At 49.6% G+C, this 23,217-nt stretch overlaps 1 protein-coding gene across 1 annotated transcript in view; it reads left to right on the forward strand.

Annotated features, from left to right (window-relative positions):
• The window catches only part of Twist2 (twist family bHLH transcription factor 2), a 46,722-nt gene extending 23,733 nt beyond the window's left edge, over nt 1-22,989 (forward strand). Inside the window, exon 2 of the mRNA XM_021172557.2 lies at nt 22,683-22,989. The gene's annotated coding sequence lies outside the window, so the exon portion shown is untranslated. The remainder of the gene's footprint in view (nt 1-22,682) is intronic.
• Nucleotides 22,990-23,217: the final 228 nt, after the last annotated feature.

Here is a 23,217-nt window from a genome sequence, read left to right on the forward strand (position 1 = left end):
AGAGAGCAACTGAAGAAGAACACTCTGACCTGTCCTACTTACATACATGTGCACACACAACTGCATGCATATGTGCACCCAAAAACACCCCCAGCAAATAAATAAAGTCCAAGGCCAGCCTCAATTACATAGTAAGGACCAGGCCAGCCTCAGAAACACAGTGAGACCTTATCTCAAAAGTAAGTGCAGCGGTGAAGCACACTGGTTGCTCTTGTAGACGATTGAAGTTCTGTTCTCAGCACCCATGCCAGACAGCTCACAACCATCAAAAACACAAGCTCCAGAGGCTCCAGCAACCTCTTCTGGCCTCCATGGGCACTTATACCCACATGCACACTGGCATACACACAATTAAAAAAGAAAACATCTTACGTGCATGCATGCATGCATGCATACATATACATACATACATACATACATACATACATACATACATACATGCATAAGATGCATGAAGCCTGAGCAGATGGTAAGCAGGAGCTTTATGGATGATAGACATCCACCTGGGAGAACCTGTGTCTAGCTGAGTCCTGATTCCTCTAGCCCATGTACACTGCTATTAGGCAGAACTGGGTTTCAGCAGCAGTTGCAGAAACAAAGGTCTTCCCTAGGATGTGTCAACATAGCAGAAACTACATCAGGAGAAAGAGAAGCCTGTGGGCCCACAAGAGCCTTCACTTTGGCTTCTCCCGAAGCCAGCAAGGGACCTGACAGAAGCAAGAGAAATCAACTTCTTCAGAAGTTTAAATTCTAGGTCATTTGCAAGAAAAAGAAATGTATTAATCTTTCTAAAGAATATATCATCATTGGGGAAATAAGAGGGTTTCTGTATGGGACAAAAAGGTAGTTTAACATTGATATATTTACAAAGTTTGTAACACTTTGGCAAAATGTGCTAAAGAGCGTGTGATGAATTCGTGTTCTTTGATCACTTCTGTCAGTCAGCACTTCCATGGTGAGAAAAGGGAGTAACTGTGGTGAACTCAGGGCCCTGAAGCTCTGGGTGGCAACTCTGCGCTGCAGCAGGCTCTGCTACTTGAAACCTCAGCCTTCTAACAGGAGCCTCTTCCTGTCCCTGCAAGCGGCTCTGTTTGAGTCAGCAGGGGTGTCTGGCAAGATTGTTTTTGTCTTTTAAAGTAATTCCACGGGGGATGGAAAGGGAGAAAGCGAATCAACAAAGCACACTTCATTCAAAAATGCCACAGTGGTTTCTAAGACCTTGCATGCTAATCTAAAAATAATAATAATGAGATAAAGTAGTTCCATGGAAACTGAAAACTGATGGAGTCCTGAAGACAAACAGTAGATGATAAATAAATATTTGTAGATGATACAGTTGCCTTTCAGGAGCCCTGTTCCCCGCCCTAGCACCAACACAAGTGTTATTCAGAATCCGTAGAACCCATGAGCAAGCTGTGATGGAACTCAGCTCTTACCTAGGACAGAGTTCAACACTCTCTTATGCACATCAGCAATAGCTAAGTGCTCTTTATTGTCAGCCAAAAAGATGCCAGCCACAGAAATGAAGACTAGGGCTAGCTAGGGAGATAGCTTAGCCAGTAAATAGTGTTTGCCTTGCAAGAAGGGCAGCCTGAGTTCAGACCCCCCAGAACTCACTTTAAAATAAAAGAAATCAAGTATGGTGGTGGTGGTGGTGGTGGTGGTGGTGGTGGTGGTGGTGGTGGTGGTGGTGGTGTGGGCACCAGTGCTGGGAACAGAAAACAGGTAGTTCTCTAGGGGTTGCTGGCCAGCCAGCCTAGCCTACTTGGTGAGCCCTAGGCCAGTAAGAGACCCTTTTTCAAAAGAACGGTAGGTAGAGCCTGAGGAAAGACACCTGGTTTATCCTATGGCTTTTACACATACACACACATGTGCATGCAGACAAAATGATACAACACAGAAGAAAATTTAGATACTATCTTGTATCTGCCTGAGGAGGGATGGGGCAGGTTTCTCGGGCGTACAGCAGAACACGACCTTGAAGGATCAGTTCTGCTTACAGTGGGGATGTGTGGAAACGCAGCGCTGAGCACGTCATTTCTTTACCAAATCACATAGATAACAGTTTCAAAGCGGCAAGACTGTGCTCAGGCAGCTCTGAGAGTCGGGACAACAGAGGTGCCAAGATTTTTGCAGAGAAACTAGGAGCGGTCTGTCTCTTACAGCTGATGCTGTTTCAGGGGTGTGTTGTAAAACACCTGGATGCATCCTGGGAAACAGAAAATGGATGGCATGAGCCATGGAGTCCTCCAGAGAAAGCTAATACTTGTCATGTCACAGGCTGGCTTAGGGTGAAAGGGACAGTGCAAACCCTTGGGTAGAAAGGATTGCACTGGTCCCAGTATGATGGGCTGGTACTCAGCAGACAGAAGGGTAAGGACAGCCAGGAGAGGCTGGTAAGCTCTGTGTTGGGTGCTCTCCCCACCCCCGACATTTCCTAGCCCTTACCTAGCCCTCTTTGGTGTGAGTGGGCCACCATTGCTCTGTCAGAGCTCACCTTACCGTGCACAATTAGCCTCACACTGGGCCTTCCTTACAACCCCCCCCCCCAGCCTCAGTTCAATGGCAGCCAGCAAATAGTCCCTTAGAGCATCCAGAAAAGCATAAGCAGGCAGCCTCCCACCCACCCATCAGGAGCGGAGGCAGAATTTCTTAAGGCCATGGGAATCCATAGACCTGCTAGGTGTGCAGGGCTCTGGTGATCGTCAGAGCCCAGCTGGGAGGGATCTGGGTCAGCTCCTGCCCCTTGGCTCTGATGTAGCAAGTGGGGGGGGGGCAATCTTTTTCCCAGGTGCTCTCCACCCTGCTGCAGAGTCTGCTCCATTAGAAGAAGCCACCCAAGGAGCACGCTCCTCCAAGAACAAGAGCGACTACAGAGTTAAGTCTCAAACAGTCTCTGGTAGCTGGCTCCCTGTGACCACCGGGACAAATTTAGTGGAGACAGAAGGATGCAGGCCTCATAGCGGGAGTCTGTGCACCTCTCTTTATAGCAGGCCACCTTCTGGAGCTGACTGCCTTTGAATGCTTAAGTGTTAATGTTGCAGACAGCGGGAAGGAGGGGCGTGTTGAATGTAGGAGCATGTGACCTCACTCTAGGGGCCAGGTAATAAAACGTGAAGTCACAATGCAACAAGTCTCCTATGACCACACCACACTGGATGCGTTGCTTGGAGGAGATTCCCCAGACACAGAAAGGCCAGAGTGTGAGCCACCCATCTCGAGACAATACAGCCTGCCTGGCTCCCTCCGCTCACTGGGGTCTAATCTTGCCTTACCTGGCTTCAGCTTCTTAAAGGCTTGGGGTTGGCCCTGTCTTGGTAAATTTAGTTATTGAAGAACTTGAAAATGGATTCTCCGCTAGTGAGGGACAGTCTTGGGCCATTCTCCCAAGAATGAGTATCCTCAACTGTCAGAATCCCTTTGCTATACATGACAAACCTCGCTCATGTGTGCCCTCCCTGCCAGACCCTAGTACCTTAGACATCCTGCCTCCCACTTCCCCATGGCCCTTGATCTACACCAATATGCCTGTCTGAAAACCATACCCATGAGGACCAGGAGCCCAGTTAGTGCTGGTGTTTGCTTTGGGGAGCTGGTCTGCCAGTCAGTACTCACAGGAGGCTCCCTGAAAATGCAAAGGGAGGATTATGTTCTGGTGCAGATGGGGTAAGGAAGGGATTGCTGCAGGTAATGAACAGAGATGCTTTATAAAGAGCAGAGTAAACAGAGCCTGGGATGAACAGTGACCATAGGTGGTCTGCTTCAAAGCTGGCAAGAGTGGGTTCTCTGGGGAGGCTGCAAGCTGTGTGTTCGCAGAGAGAGGGCCTCAGATACAACCCTAGGCCACTGACATATTGAATCCTTACTCATATTTAGCATCATGCTAAGTAAGTGTGGGTCACTGGCCAGACTCACCCAGGGCTCGACTCTCACCAGCCGCACCTGAGGGAGCCTGCCCCTTGATGACAGCAGAGGTGGCTCCCTTTACCTGTACCCACCACTGTCCCAACCACCTGCTCACTCCTTCCTTTGCTCATTCATTCATTCAGTCATGACCTCAGCCTGCCTGGACCAGAAAGTAGTGTCCCAGAGAAGAGAGTTCTTGGGGCTCTTACGAGGGCTAGGTAGGTTCCAGGAACATTGTTATCTGAAGAGAATAGCAAGGTTGGGGAAGTTTGGGGTCTCCGCCCTGCATCAGACCAGGCAAGCTGCTTTGCTATGGAGTCCTTCAGATGGTGTGCAGGGATTTCCAGATCCACGGAGGAGAAGGGTCTCCCTCTGAGGGCCTGGGATTCCCAGCCATGCCAGCCTTTAATGCCCCCTCTTCCCTATCCCCACACACCCTACCACACCACTTGTTGAAGGGTCATATAGAGAGCCTGATGTAGGGACTTTTCTGGGACCTGTCTTGCTCCAAGCCCACAACACTATCCCAGATGAACTCAGCTCTCTGGTGTGGCCTGGCGGTCATGGAATTCCAGCCCCTGTGTAGCTCAGGGGTGAGGAAGAGGGAGTCCACCTGTGCTGACTCAACTTCTGAGAACCTTCAAGGCCATCAGATAGAAAGGAGGCAGGAAAATACATCAGCCTGGTTTTCTACTTTCATGCTGTGGCCTCAGCAGAAACAAAAACCCAGTGTCCCTCACTGTGCCAGGATGCCCTGCCTTACAGAACAGACAGTCCTCGGGAGGCATGTAGGAACTGCAGCCCGTAGCTCTCATCCCAGCCTCCTTAACAGCTCCCACAGTCAGCCTCCTGACTGAGTGCCTCTTTCTACACCCTGCCTCCCAACCAGGAGCTGATGGTCTGTAAAAGCACTCAAGACTCCTGAGCTGCAGGAGCAGGAGAGTGCTACAGCCTCCAGACTGATTTTACTCTGTGATGAGGGGATGGCGGGGGTCTGTTTGGAGTCCCCAGAGGTAAGAACTCAATTTTGAAAGTCCTCCGAGGACAAAGGTTTTTTGAAAACAAACTATAACCATGGTTTCTGAGTTGGTCTGCCAGAGAGCTGGGACACCCAGGATCAGGTTTTCCTAAGCCAGGTGTATCCCTCCCCCACCTCCCCCCAGAATGGACTGCTAAGGCAAAGCCTCCAGACAGATAGTAAATGCCAAGCTTTCACAAACAGCTCCCAACACTGGTCCTCCTAGTTAGGAACGAGAGGGATGTATTGTCCTTCTGTGATTCTTTTCCTTTGTTTGGCTTTTCAGCTAATTCTAGAAACTTAAGCAAGGGCTTGGAGCACCTGAGTCTCCACTCTCTAATGATTTTATTTACTTATTAATCTAGGTTGAGAGGCTACATATGCAAACCAGGACCACTGAGGGAGATGAATAAGATGTGTTCCCGGCTCCATGGGCATCAGAGAGGGCCCTGGGAAAGGAGTCAGATGCTAGGCAAGTGCCCTACTACTGAGCTGTGCCTCAGCCTTCTCTGTACTTTGCTCACTGGAGCAGTGCTGGGAGCACCTAGGAGAGGCTCCGGTGCTTACTGACTCCTGTCTTATTGTCTAGACTGGGTGGCCCCTCTGATCCTTTCCTCCTGTGGAAATGCTCTGTGAGTAATATGTCATCCTCTGTACGAGTACAAAGGGATACAGGGGGCACTTAGGAGAATTCATATAGAGTCTGCACAGATAGGGAAATTCATGCACAAGAAAATCTATACACATAGATGTCTATACACATAAAGATAATGTATGTATACATAGGAATCCATGTACAAATGAGGATCCATGAACACAGTAGGAGCTGCAAAAAGACAAGGACTTGTGCACATAGTGGGAGCTGTGCACACATGGGGAGGATCCACACACACAGTGGGAGTTGTTTACACATAGGATTCCATACCCACAGTGGGAACATTGTACACACAGAGATCTGTGCACACAAAGATCCACACATACAGGGTACCACATACGGGGTGGATGCTGTGCACTTGGGTGGGAGCAGCAGAACCCCAGGGTCACATACCAGCTTTTTTTTTTCCATTTGACTCACTTCTAAAATTCTCTACTGATTTAAAATCCACTCCTGCTTGCTTCTGCAGCTGTGGGTCCCTGAGGAGCCTGGCTGGCTTACTTGACATTAAACAGGAAAAAGCAGGAGAGAAAAGACAGAGTGGGAAGGGATCGTGGATAGAGATACTCAGAGCTATATACACCGTGAGACAGAGACTGCCCAGTGCTTTGAGCACTCCCTGCCTCCTAATTCCAGCAGAGCCAGAAGGTGTAGGATTTTGAAGCCGTATCAGGGGGAACATTTAGCACCAAAGGCAAAGACTTTTCTAGAAGCCTGGCAGGGGAGGAGTCCCAAGCCCACTGAGGGAGATGAATAAGATGTGTTCCCGGCTCCATGGGCATCAGAGAGGGCCCTGGGAAAGGAGTCAGATGCTAATCCTTGTGAGGAGATAGGCCAAGGGTGTTGTTGTTTTTGCCTCTGTGTGATGCACATAACTGGCTGGCCTTCCCTTTCGAATCAGCTGGACTTCAGTGATTGATGGCTGATAAGGCTGGCAGCTCTGGTTTCAGTCTGTCTCACCCAGCATTAGCTGCCTTCAACCTCCCCATCACTCTGCTTATCTGAATCCCTCCCTGCCCCCCCGCCCAACCTCTCAGTTCCTCTCGGGAGTCTTAGGGTGAAGCCAGGCAGCCTAGTCCCTCCCTAGAAGGAAGGCACTGTGGATACTTACAGTGCTTGGGAGATGATGTGTGGGCCTCACCTTCATCAAATAGCCACCTGTGCATCCTCACCTCTACTCTGGGGTCCTGGTACCCAGGGTCACCTCAGGTCTCCTTGCTGCATGCTGCTGGAGTGAGATCCTATGATTCCCCAGACAGAGGAGTGGGAGGCTCTGCCCAGCCCAGGGGCTCCCCTGCACATTACCTGGTATTCACACTGACCTTCAAAGCTGGCTTCTGAAACTGCCCTACCTAGGATGCTGAGGGTTAAATACAAAACAAGATTCTAAGCTTGGAATGACTCATGAGCTGACTTCAAGGTTGAGGTTCCATTGCACGGGCCCCAGGGTAAGTCCTTCTGTTTGGGGGCTGGCATACATGGCTGAGATTAAGGTGCTAGAAATGTCCCCTGAAAAAAAAGAGTCCCTTCCCCCAGTGTTAGCATAGCAAAACAGGGTGGGCTTTCAGCCAACAGTTTACTCTTCCCTGAGGAAGATCTCTGTCTGAACATTTCCCCCTTCACCCGTCATTTCACAGGTCCATCTAGGTTCCTGGGACAGCATGGGTGAAGGCAGAGCAAAGCTAGGAGCTTGTCTGTGGAGGTCATGTACAACTTCAATGGGACTGAAGGCACATTGTCCCTGGGAATCACATTTCCCTATTCTTTGATCCAGGGGGTCCACAGATCCTGTCCAAATCAGGCAGATGGTCAAAGGCTAAGCCATCATTGCCAGGCAGTGCCCCACATCTCTGGGTTTCCCTGACCTGGGCTTTAGAGCAGTACCCGATTCCCCCTCGCATCACTGGTTCTATGTCCTGGGCTATGGCAGGCCTCTGTAGGGTCAAGGGCCCAGCTCATCTGGTTAACAGCCTCTTCCAGGGGCCTCACCAAAAAACCCTGACAGTTGCAAGCTGATTTGGCCTGTGACCTATAGTGAATGGAGGAGACTGAAGATCTGGCCTCTGTTGCTTCAGGGAAGCCTGAGTCTTGGTTGGAGATTGGTACCTACCACTGAGACACCTCTCACTTCCGGTGTGCTTTGAGAGGGGGCTGATCTGTAAACTGTGATCAGAGTTTCAGCCTAGAAGTTAAACCACTGGGGGTTTCCCCATGAAGACTGTCAGTGACCCTCCATCGTAAGCTAACAGAATGGTCCCCATATCTTATGCCTGTCTGGTCCTTCTGGTGACTGCGTTCCAGACTGAGAGTGAAGTGGGACTATGGATTAACCACCGCAGGGCCTGTGGTTTAGCTCTTCCCATGGCTCATTGTGTCTTCCACCAACCAATTACAACATCCTAAACCCCAGGTAGACTATTTAAGGAGAATGTGTTTTCTTTGCAACACATTAAAATGCCATCTCTGTTCACAGGACAAGGTTTGCAGGATTTCTGACTCTCTGATGCCGGAGGAATGCAAGAGATGACCCTGTCTGGCTGTTTTGTCTTCCCATCATGAGCTCACCTTACCCTGTATCCCAAGCATGCTCCTGGGCTGTCTTCTGGTTGTCAGGGGTGTGAGGTGTTCGTAAGACTCCATGCCTCCATCCTAATGTGATGAGCTTTGGCCTTGTTGTTTGATGTCCAGGAGGTAGGGGGTGTGGGGGGCGGTGAAGAGATTGGCAGAGGAGTTAGAGGGAGGGAATGGGAGGTAGGAAAAGGTGAGCAAGCGGTCAGCACTGGTGCTCGGATACCAGTAAGCACAGTCACACAGAAACTCCCAATGTTGTTTCTATAGCTTCATCCCCACGGCCACAGCAGGAGGACAGAAAGCTGGCAGCCCACCGCTGTTACCCTGGAAGGCTTGGGCTGGAAAATCTGTCAGGAGGTCTCAGAACATGCTTGGATACCCCACCCACCCCCATTCCTGACGTTGGGTGGGGCCATGTGACTGGTTCCAAGCAATGGGCCTTGGGAGGAAGTGCTGCTGGTCTTTTGCAGCTAAAGCGTAGAAGAACTGGCATGCATCACTCTGATGTCTCTTGCTGCCCTTAGTTCCTGAAAATGATACATGGCACAGCCGTAAGATGTTGAGTCCGGCCGAGTCCCAGCCTGACTGTGTAGAGCAGAATGGTGCCAACCCTAATAAGCCAGAACTGAGTGAGTGCAGCACTAAACCTTAGCATTTAGGGGCTTTTACTTTGTTGTGTCGAGGCCTAACTCACCCTGGCGCAACCGCACCGCTGCAATGGAAAGCAATCCCATAATGCATTGCTGTCTATCACCTCCTCCTGAAAAAAAATCTTGTGTCGCTGCATTCGCTCGCTCGGTGAGATGGGTGAGATGCATATCCTCCAGGAGAGCTGAATAAAGCAAGCCGTTACAAATCCACGTCCCGGGAGCTCAGCCATGGAAGGCACCTCTTACTACAGTTTTCACAAATTATAAAACTCTTCCAAGGTTCGCCCAGGACTTTATGTGAGCAGTGGATGTAGCTCTCCGAGATCAAATTTCCTTAAAGAAGCACAGATTAGAAGGCCGAAAAGTTCTCCTCCTCTTGCACTTTCCATAAGCACGATTTCAAGGTTTTATCTGTGGTTCACATTTACTAGCTTATTTTCAGAGTCCTGCCTCGGGTGAGGGTTTTGTTGATTTTTTTTTCTCTTCTTGGTTTACTTTCATCCTTTTTATTTGATTGCAGGGCAGTGTTTTGTTTAAAGTGAATTCAACCTGAATTCTTTAAAGCCTCACAGGACATCTGCATCACATCTAGTTACTGACCAAGCTTGATTAAAGAGACATGGGGCGGGAAGGTGGGTTTTTGGATCAAGGCCTTAAGTAGATGGCTGAAGCCACTTATAAAATTGACATTAAAAACCATTTTTGCATATTCATGGGGTCTGTCTTGGCAAAAGAATTGGCTCTGGGATGTTAAGATGCAGTTCAAGTCTTAATTAAAAGCTTTTAATGGGCAGTTAGGACAGGCTTGGTTCCCACCGAAAGCATCAGGCCGGGTTCTGCCAGAAAGTTTGTAGTGAGCCTGCGGAGGCTGAAGTAGGCACCTCCACTCTGCTGGTTTCCAAGATCTTGTTTGGTATCTCGAGCCCTGAACTTTGCTATAATTCAAAATAAAAGTCACCTCTGACTTTCAAACTTAGGAATATTATCACCCTCGATAGGAAGACACAATGCAAGGACACATTTGTGCATCTAAGAATCCCACAGATGACTTCCCAGGGCAAGTCCACAAGAGGCATAGAACTGGAGGTATCCTTAGACATGCAGTGGCCATTCATGCTCTTTGAAAACCCAATGCCCTCCTCGGGTGTGCCCACACACCCCACTCTCCAAGCTGCAGCTGGCTTCAGTGCAGGCAACCCTCCTCCTAGCAGCAGACAAGTAGATATCCCTGGAGTCCCAGAGGGGCAGAGAGGGAGGAATGTGGAAGCCAGCCAAGAAGAGATGCTGGGTCTGGCTGGTGACCCTGTTACCTGTATTCACACTGACTTCCTGATGGTGAGCCAGTTAGGACTACATGAGTTTAAAATCCCTACTCCAAACCGTGTACTCAGTCAATAGCAACCAGAGTGAACTTGAGTCAAAAGTTGCCCTTTTTATAGAGGAAATTGTGTGTGTGTGTCTTTGTGTATGCCACACATGTGAATGTATCTATATGTGCACAAGTGAGTGTGTGTATATGTGAATGTGTGTGTCCACATATGTTTGTGCATGTATGTGTGCATTTATGCATGAATGTAGACATGCCTTTATACATGGTGTTTCTATATAGATGGGTGTCCACATGCAGTACACATATGTTTACACATGCATGTATATATATGTATGTACTTGTTGCCTATAAACAAATTCTACCACTTTAGGACTGGAAATATTTGAAAAAGATTGTTTTCTATGGCATGTTGTATTTTCTTTTTAAAGCATAGAAACCTCTTTTACTGAAGTCTACAGCAGGATGTGCGTGTAGTTAGAAAATAGTGTTCCATTTCATGCGAGGGACTGAAGAGTCCACAAATGTTGATATTCTCTGGCGGGTCCTGGGATACCTAGGGATGATTCTATGTGTCAAGTATGTCTGATGGCAAGGCATAGAAGTCTCTGCTGTGTTCTTTGACAGACAACCTCTCCTATCAGCCCCTGCTCTCTGGGCCTAGGGCAGAATGCTATGCTAGCTTTGCCTGGCCAGTGTGCGTTGTTGAGTGATGGCTTTCACAGAGGAGTCTGCTTGTGTTCACACATCTGTGGTCTCTAATATTACATAACCCTTCCGGGGAAGGTACCAGGTACCAGGTACCTGGAAGGAAGGACCTGGTACCTGGAATCTCAGAGAAGCCCGTGCATGTGGCCTGAAGCATCTCCCCTCCCTCACGGGCTGGTGGCCTCATGTGTTAATAACTGCTCTGGAACTTGTTTGTTACAAAATTCTTAATCCTCTGTGAGCACCAGCCAGATGCCAGGTGTCTCCTCACTTTCTGGGAAGGTTACACTGCCAATTTATAGATGAGGCAAGGATTGCAGAGGGAGATGTGCCGATCTGTCCCTGAGCTGCCTGGCATGCAGGAGTGAAGAGATGCCTACATGGAAGTGGGCCTGATGAAGCCTGGGCCTCCATGGAGGCCCAGGGAGGGCAATCCCACCCCTGTGCATACCATCAAACAAGATGGATGAAGGAGGCACTGAAGGAGATGCTGCAGGAGTGAAGCTGACCTTTGGTGTTGGTGGAATGTCCTGGGCATTTTTGGCCAGGGAGGCAAGACCATCGAGGATGCCATTTGCTGGGTCAGAAGGCTGCCTGTCATCCGCATGACCATGTCTGCAGTTCTGTGATGGTGATCACCCTGACAGCCATCCTCACAGAACCAAGCAGGTGCTTAAGGAACTGACACTGATGTCACAGGGGGTCGTCCTTGCTGTTAGCAGGCCCATGGTCCATGGTTCTCGCCTCGGCTCCCTGCATTAGTCTGGAGTCCAGGAGCATCCTGCCTCCCATAGTCCATAATTGGTACCCAGCAAGGCTTTCTTCTCTAGAAATAGGACCAGAGATGTGCACATATGTGCTATCACTCACTCATGATGCCTCTTACTTATGAAAAAAATCATTGTTTAAGAAAATACAGAAAAATTCAAAACCGTTTGGAAAGCAAAATAAATGCATAAATGTGTTTCAGTATTTCACCATTTATAAATGTGGGATTTGATTCAGGCATATTACTTTTTAAAATATAGCAATTATGACCATCTTTCTGGATCTGTCTACTTCACTCAAGTGGCCTGAGGTGACAGCATCTGATCAGAAGTGACCACAGAACCCTTGCCCTGCTCTCCTGACTCGGTGTCCCTGAGCACTGTGTGACTGTGTAGGATTGCTGGACACCTGCCTCCACCTCCCTGCTTTTTGCCCCTCCACACTTCATCGTTGAAGCTGTGCACAGACTTGCAGAACCTCAGGGAGGCTTGTGTTAAAATGAGGGCCCCAAGCACCTGCTTGGTGAGAGTGTTGCATGCCTCAGCCAAATAAAGCATCTAAAAAGGACCAAGGGGACACCTACCAGTGTCTAGGCACTGTCTCTGTTGTATCCTGCATATAGAGACTATTCCTAGGTCATCCTCTGCCCACCCCCACCCCCACCAGCTCATATGGTCCAGGCTTTGGTCCTCCTTTAGCTTGTGTTGATAGATCAGTCCTCTGGGCTGCTATCTGCCTGTTCTCCTTCCTGTATGCTTCCCACTGTTCCACTTGATCCCTTACAAGTCTGCTCATTCCCAGACCCCTGTTGCAGCTTGCTCTGTGAGTTCTATCATAGGCAGGAAGTAAAGAGCTGCAGAATTGGACTCTAGATTCAAATTCGAGACCAGCCTGGTCTACAAAATGAGTTTCAGGACAGCCAGGGCTACACAGAGAAACCCTGTCTCAAACAAACAAACAATCAAATCCTAACACAGTAAGTTACCTGGCTTTCACGAGGATGGTTATATTGCACCCTCTCCCTCTCCCTCTCCCCCTCCCCCTCCCCCTCCTCCCACTGTCTCCCATACACACACACCCAGGGACCTGCTTTGCTTTGGAAGCTTAGGCAACTCCTGGATCTGCGTGAGCTAATCCGTATAGCCTCTGTGATTCCCCAGTTGGCCTGGTTGAGTCTCGTGTCCCCAGGTTTCTGGGCCCTTGAGGGATCCCTCTTTCACCATCAGGTCACATTTGTCCTTGCCAGACATAGCTCTACAGTGCATATCCAATATGCCTGTGCCCACAACACTCACCACTGTCTCCAGGTTGTCATATGTAGTCCCGTGTGTCTCTGGCCCCTCCCCAAAGTAACACTGGCCCACCCCAGAGCCTCATATTCACATGCTTGGCTAAGCCCTGTTTCTCTGTGCAGGTAGTGCTGAGGGCTCTCAAGAACTTGCAGTGCTACACTGGAATTGTGTGTGTTTGTAATGCATATTGACTCCACAGCACAGCACCATAGCACCACAGTACTTCATTAAAATACCTATGGCATGTTTGCTGCAATGAATTGTACTATCTGTCCCCAAAGCGAGCAGCGAGCTGGTTCAGGACAATCCCAGTCATCTCTGCATGGCCCATCCCCAGGGAGCCCTCCTGCAACCATCCTCCAGATTCTGTTGAGCTGGTGCTGGTGTGCGGGGCAGGCGGGTGTTCCTTGATGTCATCTGAATGCATTTGCTGAGTTAATGCCCCAGAGTGTATGCTTGCATGCCCTGTGCCTCGCACACGAAATGGTGTTTCCGGCCAGGAGTTGGGTTCTGGCTGCCCATCGTAGCCCACCTGTGTCCTGTGCTCTCTCTGTCTCTGAGACGACAATGTCTGATTAGATGGTCCCTGAAGGAGCCTCTGTCACCACTCGGCTGGGATGGAGCTGTTTCTCATCCTCCTTTCTCTCCCCTGGGTTTTATTTGGGAGCTGATTCAGCAGCATCCGAGGAAGTCGTAAGTCACTTCGAGGAGTCGTTCCTGGATGTGAAAACTGCGGGGCTTGGAAAGGGCTCAGCTCCTCTGGTGATCTGGCTCATTGTGGTGCGGATGTGAGGGAATAAATGCCCTTTGCAGCCTTTTGATGGCCCATGAGGAAGAAAAGGCAGGCTTTACTGAGCAGGGGGCTACCAGTAAAATAGGAAGGCTTAGCCAGCAGGACACTGCGTCTGACCTTACCATGCTAGCTCCCATGAGATGGACAAAGGGACAGAGTTAGCTCCTGGGATGTGGGGTCACTGATGGGCAGTGGATAGAGAATGACCCTGCAGTGACCCTGAGATAGAGGCAAACCTGATCCTTCTCTGGTTATTTTGGGACCACCAGTTGGGGGTATCATTCCAAAAAGTCAGCCTGGAGTCCCTGAAGGAGACAGCCAAGCCCAATGGAGAAGGGGAATGATGAAGAGAATAAGGGGTTTCCCTTTTGTCGCACAGGGCAAGCCCAAGACAGATGCATTGAACTAGAGAGGGGACAGATGTTCAGAAGACCCATATGGCCATCTTTGCCCAACCTCACCCTAATTCTTCCTGCAAATGATTTTCTTTTGAGGGTCCAAAAGTGCCAGGATACTGCCACCCAGAAATAGCCATTGAACACAGAGGTCTCGGCAGCACAGATGCACTGGGCTCACCCTTTCCAAGACCACACCAGCTGCAGCAGGATCAGAGCGGCAGGTCCCAAAGTGGAGCATACAGTCATGACCTACCCCATCCACAGCCTGGGGGTGGGGGAATTGTGTAGCATCACATGCAATCTGGGATTATGGGAGGAAATGGAATGCCATCCATGGGTCATCACAGGGTGGTAGAGAAGCCTTATGTCCTAGAGGGTTAAAGGACCCCTTCTGCCACCAGGGTGGCTCCTGGTCTCTGCTCTGGCTGGCTTTGTAGAAGCCTATGGTTAGTGCCACAGCCTCCTCACTGTCTGATGAGATACACAGCCAAGCTCTGGCCCAGCTCTCTAGAGTCAAGGACCAGAAGCCCACAAAGGAGACCACACAGTTGCTGCTTCAGGTAGGTGAGTGCTACAATAGCCCTTTGAAGGGTAGAAATCTCCTGTGAGGGGCCTGGGCATAGCCACCCAGAGGAAACTATAAAAACAAATGAGTCCCAGAAGGCCCATTGCTTGGCAATGTATATTTGCCTCAGAGAAAGAACAGCCTGTCTCTATCCCTCCTCCAGAGCCCACTGACATCCTTCATCTCACAGAAGTGCCCCCCACCCCCCATCTTCTAACTCCCCGAAAGGTCTCTTTCAGCTACTGTTTTAATTCAGAAGCCTCAGACTGGTGGTGAGTCAGGGGTTTGGTGCCACTCCTGTGGCTCTGAACTTTACCTGTATAACCTTCCCACCACCGGAGTCATCACGAGGCCTCTCGGAAGTATGTGCAGGCAGACACGTTGTCTAGGAGAGAAGGAAGCCCAACTGCTGCACACCCCACCCCTGTCCCATAAATCTACACTGATCACTCCCACCTAGCTCCTAGCACCTAGCACCCAGTACCCAATTTCTAGTACCCAGTATCATTACTCCTAACTTGCCAGCACCGGAAGAATCCAGATTAAGCTGGCTCTCGGTTCTTGTGAGGTGGTCTCTTTACTACAGATATTCAATGTCTCCGACCTGCCCGGCCCGGCCCGGCCCTGCCCTGCCCTGCCTTACTCTGAGCTGAGTTGGCTGCAGGATCTGGATTGGAAGAAGATTTTGCCTTTGGAAGCAAAACACGTTGCTTCTTCCCTGTCTGTGCACATGTATTTGTCAAAATGACAGCCTGCTGGGGGAGGCAGCGACAGGGTGTGTGTGTGTGTGTGTGTGTGTGTGTGTGTGTTGTGTGTAGCTTGGAGCTGGCAGGAGGCTTGAGGCTGCCCAGAGCTGGTCTCCCCTCAGAGGCCCCGAGCTCTCCTTGAATCTCTTACCCGGTAGGAAATGAAGCCCTTTTAGCTGATTAAGGTGACTTGGTGCTTGTTCCCAGCATCGTGGGTGGGTGATCACTGAGGGTGGCCAGCACTGTCTACTGCATGACCCATAAAGAGACTGTCCTGAGAAACCCACAGCTTAAATGTCTGAGATCTTTGAAACGACCTGTCCCAACCTTAGAATGGTGGTCATGGTAGAGCCAGGCCCAGACAGGGAACTGCAAAATGTCCATGGTCTTGTGTTTGCCATTATGCTAAGCTTCTGTGTGATAGAGGTGGTCTCAGCTTCAGTTTCCTTCTGTATGGGGCTGAGCTGCTACTTGGTAGGAACAGCCAAACTGTGCATGCTCAGAAGCAGCCTAGCTGAGCTGGGAACTTTGATCCATGTAGGTGTAGTTCTGGGGTCCCAAGTGACAACTGAGAGCCTCCTGGGTCACACTCTGCAGCCACTGTGCCTACTTTTGGGTTGCAGAATCCAGACTCAGGCAGCTCACCATGAGCATGATCCATCATCCTGGGCCCCTTGGGATGCTTGGTGGGCACCACCAGCCCAGGGTTTCTTCTGCCTCTCTGTCAAGGCGAGGAAAACACTCTGACTGCCAGCTTTGGGAAGGCACACACACAGGCATCACCTCCTGGTCTCAGGGCCTTAGAGGTTCCCTGGGGTGGTGGGGAGTAAGGTTGGCCTGAGGGTCGGCTCAGTAGTGTCTTCACTCTGCCTAGTAATGTCAGTGTGGTCTTCACCAACTGTCCTTCTCTAACAGGTGACAGCTGAGTGTAATGAGGCTCACCTGGCTCCCTACAATACCGAGTATGAGGGCCAGAAGACAGGACCTGGGCCCACTGTTCCCCAGTGTGAGCTGTCACTGCCATTGCAAAGTTTGTCTTTCCACCATTACTAATCCCTCTACCCGAGCTGCCCTCAGCCCACCCTGGTCCAGGCCTACCAGGCCTCCTGAAGTCGGTAGCCACTGCTCACCAGGCATGGTGGAAGCTGTTCTAAGCTGTCTCTGGTCTCTTCACTGTGTCCCTTTTTCGACAGCTACTAAGTGCATGTCATGTGCTGTTGACAAGTGCCTTAGTGGCTGTCCTATCGCTGTGATGAAACGCCATGCCCAAGGCAACTTTTAGAAGAGCATGTTTAACCGGAGGCTTGCTTACAGCTTCACGGCATTAGTCCATGGTCATCATGGTGAGAAGCAGACTGGCATGACATTAGAGCGCTAGCTGAGAGCTTCCCATCCTGATCTGCAGGCAGTGTTCAGAGAAGGAGACAGGGGAGTGCTGGCTTTGGAAACTTCAAAGCCCATCCCAGTGACACTTTCTCCAACAAGGCCACACCTCCTAATCCTTCCCAAATAGTTCCATCAACTGGGGACTAGGGGGGCAAAGATATCAGCCCGTGGAGCATTCTTATTCAAATCACCACAGCTGGCATAGGGCCCCAGCTAGGGAAGGAGATAGAGTCCATCCCTCCAGAACTTCTACCACCATGGCAGCCTGGCTAGCCAGAGCACTGTCAGAAAATGTCTCCATGACCTCCAGGGCACACACAATAGGTCCATGACCCTCCAGGTAGGTCCAGTCATAGTCCTGCTTAGTGTTTTTGCCCAGAGAATGTGAACCCCATCCCCAAGGCCTCCCCATTCTTGAGTAGATGTTAGTATTTAGCCCAAGGTCTGGCTACAGATCTCTCCTCCTGACCTCTGTGTGTGATGAAGTAGGTACTTGCACCAGCCCTCCATCCTTATGGCTTGCTATTCATTCTGAACCCACAAGTTAACATTTTAGGTCATTTGGAACTAGTCCTTAAAAACAGTACCAAGGCTCATGTTTGTAATCCCAGCATTTGGAAGGCTGAGCTAGGAGGATTGAGAGTTCAAGGCCAGCCTGGGATACACACTGAAACCCTACCTACAACATTAGCCAGACCAAAGCAACAAAAGCCCAAGCAGATTTGCTGATGCTGTACAGTGTTTGCACGTGTCAGTGTTCCTTCCTCTGGTACTTGTACAGTTGCCTCGGTGTCTGGCTGTGTTTTGAGGGAGGGAGGCTGTGACTGAAAATAGGTATAGATGGGAAATCTCCATTCTGTCAACCTAAAAGGGCTCTAAAAATGAGGCTTTAAAATAACAGGCACGAATAAATAAAATAAAATAGAAAACTTCCTCTCTTGCTTGCACTCTGGAATAGCTGGCATCACACAGGTAGGAATTACTGTTGCTTGTGGCTTCTGTTACATCCCATGACCTAGGTTTACCTATTCATATGGATCACGTGGACCTTGGGTAAGCGGGTTATTTTAGGCAGCAGTTAGTCATGGGTCCATCCCCCTGTCCTGAGTTTTCTTTGCTGAGTTTGGTAGAGAAAGCAGTGCAATCATGAAAAGAATGGCCATCTGGGAGTGGTGGCTCACTCATGCTTGTAACCCCAGTACTTGGGATTCAGGAGACTGGCAAATTTGAGGCCAGCCTAGGCAATGCTAAAATGGGGGTCGGGGCAACTCAGCCTGAGTGCTGGCTCATGGCATTTCCCTGCTGCAACTTTGGCAAGGTGTAAAACAACGTGGGTTGCCAGGGCTTAGGGGTACCGCAGCCCAGGAGGCAGCTCCAGAGCCTGTCAGCCTCCCAGCCCATCCCACTGTGACTCTGCAGTTTCCCATCTTTCCCACCCTCCATTTGGCAGTGTGGGTAATGTACTGTCATCTCCAGTCATACTATGGAGGCAGAAGCTGGATACCCAAGGAGGTTCCTGTTAGTCCTATAGCTTCCCTATAGAAAGTATCTACCTTTACCCATCAAGGCTCCAAACATTATAGAATTGTCAGGTAGGGGACATGGGTGGGAGGCCACTGAGGGTTTGACTGTTTTTTTTCTTTTTGTGTCTGAATCCCATAGGATTATTATTATTATTATTATTACTCAGAATCCAGAAATTTCTTTGTGGCATGGTTCAGTTTTCCTTCCAGACCCAAGTCCCTGCTTTAGTCTGAAGACTTCCTCTTTATTGGCTGGAAGAATATTTCTGCGCTCTCTCTCCTCAATGGCTAATGCCCATCTCAGGGCAGGGAGGCTTCTCAGCAGTGACTGACCCCGGGGCTTGTTCCTCAAGGTCTACCTGTCCAGTCATCACCTCCTTGGTTAGAACCACATCATCCCTAAGCTTTCTGTGGCTTCGGAGTCTTGTTTGATAGTTCCCAACCTGCTATTTGTCTCTCAAAGTGAAGCACCTCCTTCCCCGGGGCCACTTAGTAGGTGCTAGTGTGTGCTCCTCATGGAAGTCTCTGCCCCGTGCACCTGATGTGTCCTCTTCCTTGATCATTGCTCACTCAGAGTTCAGGGACTCCTGACTGCTGTCCATCCCCTCTCTCCAGTCACCCATTGGTAGTTGGTGTGGGCAGCTCAGAAGTTGTGTCTAGATGCATTCAGGATGGGAAGGGCCCCAGGTAGAAGATGAGGCTCTCTAGAAGCCCAAGTGTTCCCCCAAGTTGGATGAGCAATGGGATCCCTGTAGTCTGATGGCATCCTCATCTTCTAGTCCAGCTGTACTCAGCCTTCCATTTCCCCAACCTCTGTGGAATTGGAATACCAGGAGTTAAGAAGGTCTTGGCATTAGGGCTAGCAGGGTGTCAGTACGGGAAGTAGAAATCAGGAAGGCAGGCACAGACTGGCAGAGGTTTACCCACTTGGACAAACTTGACAGGCCTTAGGGCACTGTGGAGCCAAAAGTTCATCCTTTCCTCATTCTAGGGGCAAAGAGGTCAAGCAAGGTAGGGAAGCCTGCTGGACTTCTCTGTACTATAGATGACAGCCACACCCATGGTCTGTGGTCACTTTCCCTTCCACCTTTTGGAGTGTCTCATGAGAAGCCCAGATGTATTTATTTGTGTGTGTGCGTGCATGCACGCATGCATGTATGCACATATGTGTATGCATATGTATGTGGGTGCACGCACATGCACGTGTGTACTTTGTGCTTCTTCTGACAGTTGAGTAAGTCTCCTCTGCAGCAGCACCTGGCTTGCACTTTCATTGAGACGATTTACAGCATCCCAACCATGGTCTATCCTTAAGACGGTTTTCAGCGTCTCCCACTGTGGTCTAGTTTATATGTGTGTTTCTTCAGTCAGATCCTCTGACACTTTCTCTGCTTTTTTCAGCAACTAGCACCATCCTTTGCACATGCCAGACACTCAGCACATATGCTAGAAGGTGGATGAATGTGCACACGGGTGGCAGGAAAGTGGGGAGGGAAGAAGGAATGGGAGACAGAAAGAGAGATGAATGGAAAGACAGACATGTGGCAGACAGACACCTCCCATCCCTTCTCCTTGCCTCACTTGCTGGAGACTCACTAGTGTGGCATGCCTTCCTTTGGCCAGTGCGAGGCCCTTATGAACTTCTTAGTGTCTAGGAGTCTGCTTCAGGGACCACTGAACCCTGCTTTCAGTCCAGCTGCAGCTCTGCAGCCTGCTCGAGCCAGGCAGAGCCAGAGTGAGCCACAGGAGGCCCATGCATGGGGCTTGGGTAGCCCTTCAGTGGGGAGGCCATCTTGAGCCCAGATGTTTTACATTTGCCCATGTCTACAGACATGTGGGGGTCAAGGTGACATCAAGGGGGTTAGGCCAGGAGGCTCTCAGTCAAGAAGACTAATGAACCTGCCACTTGCTTCTGCCTGAGCCCCAGGCCCCTCCGGCAGATGAAGCCAACCCCCAAAGCCTACCCTACTGGGACAGCCCCTGCCATTCTTGGCTTTTCATGGACCATCCTGTGCTTCCCGTGGAGGGCTGGCTCAGCTCAGATATCAAAAGCCATTGTAATTATTTCCTCCCACTGAGGAAGGCTTCCATTTAGCTTTCTCCTCCCCCTCCTCTATTAATTATCTAATTATAACCACATTCTCCAATAGAGCAGCCTTTGACTCTCTGCCCAGGACCACTTAAAAAGGCTTAAATATTTGGAGTGCTCTGAACTTGAAAAAAAAGGAGGAAGGAGGGAGAAAGAGATAGCAAGCAAACACATGTTGGGGTGTGTGTGTGTGTGTGTGTGTGTGTGTGTGTGTGTGTGTGCATGCGCACGCGCATATATGTCTCTGTGTGTCTGTGTGTGAATCTGTGTATGTATGTGTGCCCCTGTGTGTGTGCGCATGCCTAATTTTAGTGAAAATCTTAGATGTTTTAGATTGTTGTGATTCCAGAAGGAGGAAGCATTCTGGAGCTTTAAGAAGCACCTCTCAGAGCTCAGGTCTCAGGAACAGTATTGCTGAATGTCTGAGGCTTTTGCACACTGGTCAGTGAAGGAGTGGCAATGTGGTGTGCTGCTCTGAGCCGCCAGTAACAAGTCAAATGCAGTGTCTGCTGTTGCCGCAGGCCCGAGGATGGCTCTGACCTGGCCATTCCCTCCCTTAGTGGCGTCATTACCCACCTGAATGAGACTTTCAGCATGTTGCTGATTCCTGGCAGCAGCTTGTGCCAACTCACATGTCTTCCTCGCTCTGGGCACCGTGCAGCGGTAAAGCAAACTTGAATTCATGGCCACCCCCTCTTATTCTGGCTCACCAACCAACTTCCATCTTCAGTGAGCTTGAGGTGGGCAAAGATGAGTGGTGGAGATCTGTTGTCAAAACCTCCAGACTCCTCAAGGACCTGGGCATTCCTCCTGCAGGTGCCCTTTCCCTGCCTGTCTCCATTCCACCCTCTCCAGGATGCTGGGTTCAAAATCAGCTTTCACTAAGGGAAGGTAGGCTGCTGCTGAGCAGAGCACCCATAAGTGTGCATATGTGATGCCTATGTATACCCATATATGTATGTGTAAGGGAATTGCCCCAGGGCTCATGGGTATGTGCCATGTAACTACAGTGTCTTCCATGAGCATGACATTTGACCTGCTAACCACATCCAAATGCTACCATTAGATAGCACCAGTAGGGGTGGTACTAAGTGACCCCTAGAAGGTTTATACACCAGATCACGTGACAGCAGAGCTCATAAGCTGGCATTGGCATCAAGCCCTGCTGGCCCAGTTTTCATCGCTTCACATGGCTTAAAAATAATTTGTATGGCATTGTAGAGGTGGAAAGTCATGGATCTCACTGACAGATGGGGGAGCAAGAAATACAGTACATTGTATGCTACGCACCTCACTGTACACATGTGACACACACACTCCTCACACACTAAGCAACATCACACACATACATTAGTACACACATATCACATACCACATGCACACACTATACACACATCATATACTATAATACATTATACACACATCACACACTACACAAGCATACACTGCACATACATTATATAACACACACATATACACATACACTATACACACACATCACATAATACATACATGCACACACCACACTTATACTATGTACACACAAAACATAACACACACACATACAACACATACACTATATACATACATCACATAACACATACACAGATACACACACTACACATATACACATACCACACATACACTATACACACACATCACATAACACATACACACACATACATACATACACACACCACACATACACTATGCACACATATCACATACCTATCCAGGCATTGAGGTTATGGTATTCTAAGTGTGAATTTATACTTTGGGGGGCAGGGATTGGTTGTAATGCTCATAGGATTTTTCTGCACAATTTAATGCAACTTCTTCGGGATCTATCACTATTTTCCAAGGCATTTAAGTATGGACTCCTAAGAATTTACAAAGAGAAATCTGTCTGTCTTGACAGTTCTCCCCAGAGCTGTCCATTCTCCTGCATGCTCATCCTATCCCTCCTAACCCTAGACAGCCACCATCAACAGCAGCCTCTCAGCAGCCTCACCCTGGAAGCTAAAGTGAGCATCTCTCCCAGGATCCAGTGTGTGGCCCTGAGAAGAAGATGGTGCTGTGCTGTGCTGTGTGGACAGCAGCCTTCCAGGGCCTGGGAACTGAGGTCCATCCCTGCCCAGCTTCTGTGAGGGAAGGAATTGGGAGTGGCACAAGTAAAACAGAGCCAGCTCTCCATCCATACCTGCAGCCTGAGGCTCCCTCAGATAAAGGTCATACTTCCCCAAGTGCCAAATGTGGCAACATCTCATCCCCTCTCTTTCTCTTCCAGACCCACCTGCACATCTCAGGCGCACGCGGAACTGGATGCGGCCACGGCTGTGACTTTCGGCACCTGTACAACCTCGTGGCTCCTCATGACCCCAGTGCCCAAGTGTTTGGCAGGGGACAGAGACCCAGGTTCACATCCTCCTCAGAGATACCCAGGGGATGGGCATCAGCCTTCCTGCCAGTGACTTCTGTGCCCTCATCTCCTCACTGTTGGATTTTCCTCCTGGGTTTTAGTTTGGGGGAATCTTTCTGGAAAGTTCTAGCTTCAGGAATGCATTTGTAAGGATATATATTGGATTGTATTTCCCTCTAAGTGCCTTTTTTAATGTATATTTTTAAATAAAACAGAAATGCATTCTTGTAGAACCTGTTTAAACTGGACCAAGGCTCTCAGAACAAGAACCCAAGATCCCTCCCGCCCCAGACCTCCCGTGACTGTTTCGAGGAAGCCTGGAATTCTTGCCCGCATACTCCTGTTCTTTACTTCTCCATGGCCTGCTCAGCTAGCCGTGTTTTCTATTCCCTGTTCAGTGTAT

This window comes from Mus caroli, unplaced genomic scaffold (assembly GCF_978045245.1).
Source record: "Mus caroli unplaced genomic scaffold, Mus_caroli_1 scaffold_1, whole genome shotgun sequence".
NCBI classification, from domain to species: Eukaryota; Metazoa; Chordata; class Mammalia; order Rodentia; family Muridae; genus Mus; species Mus caroli.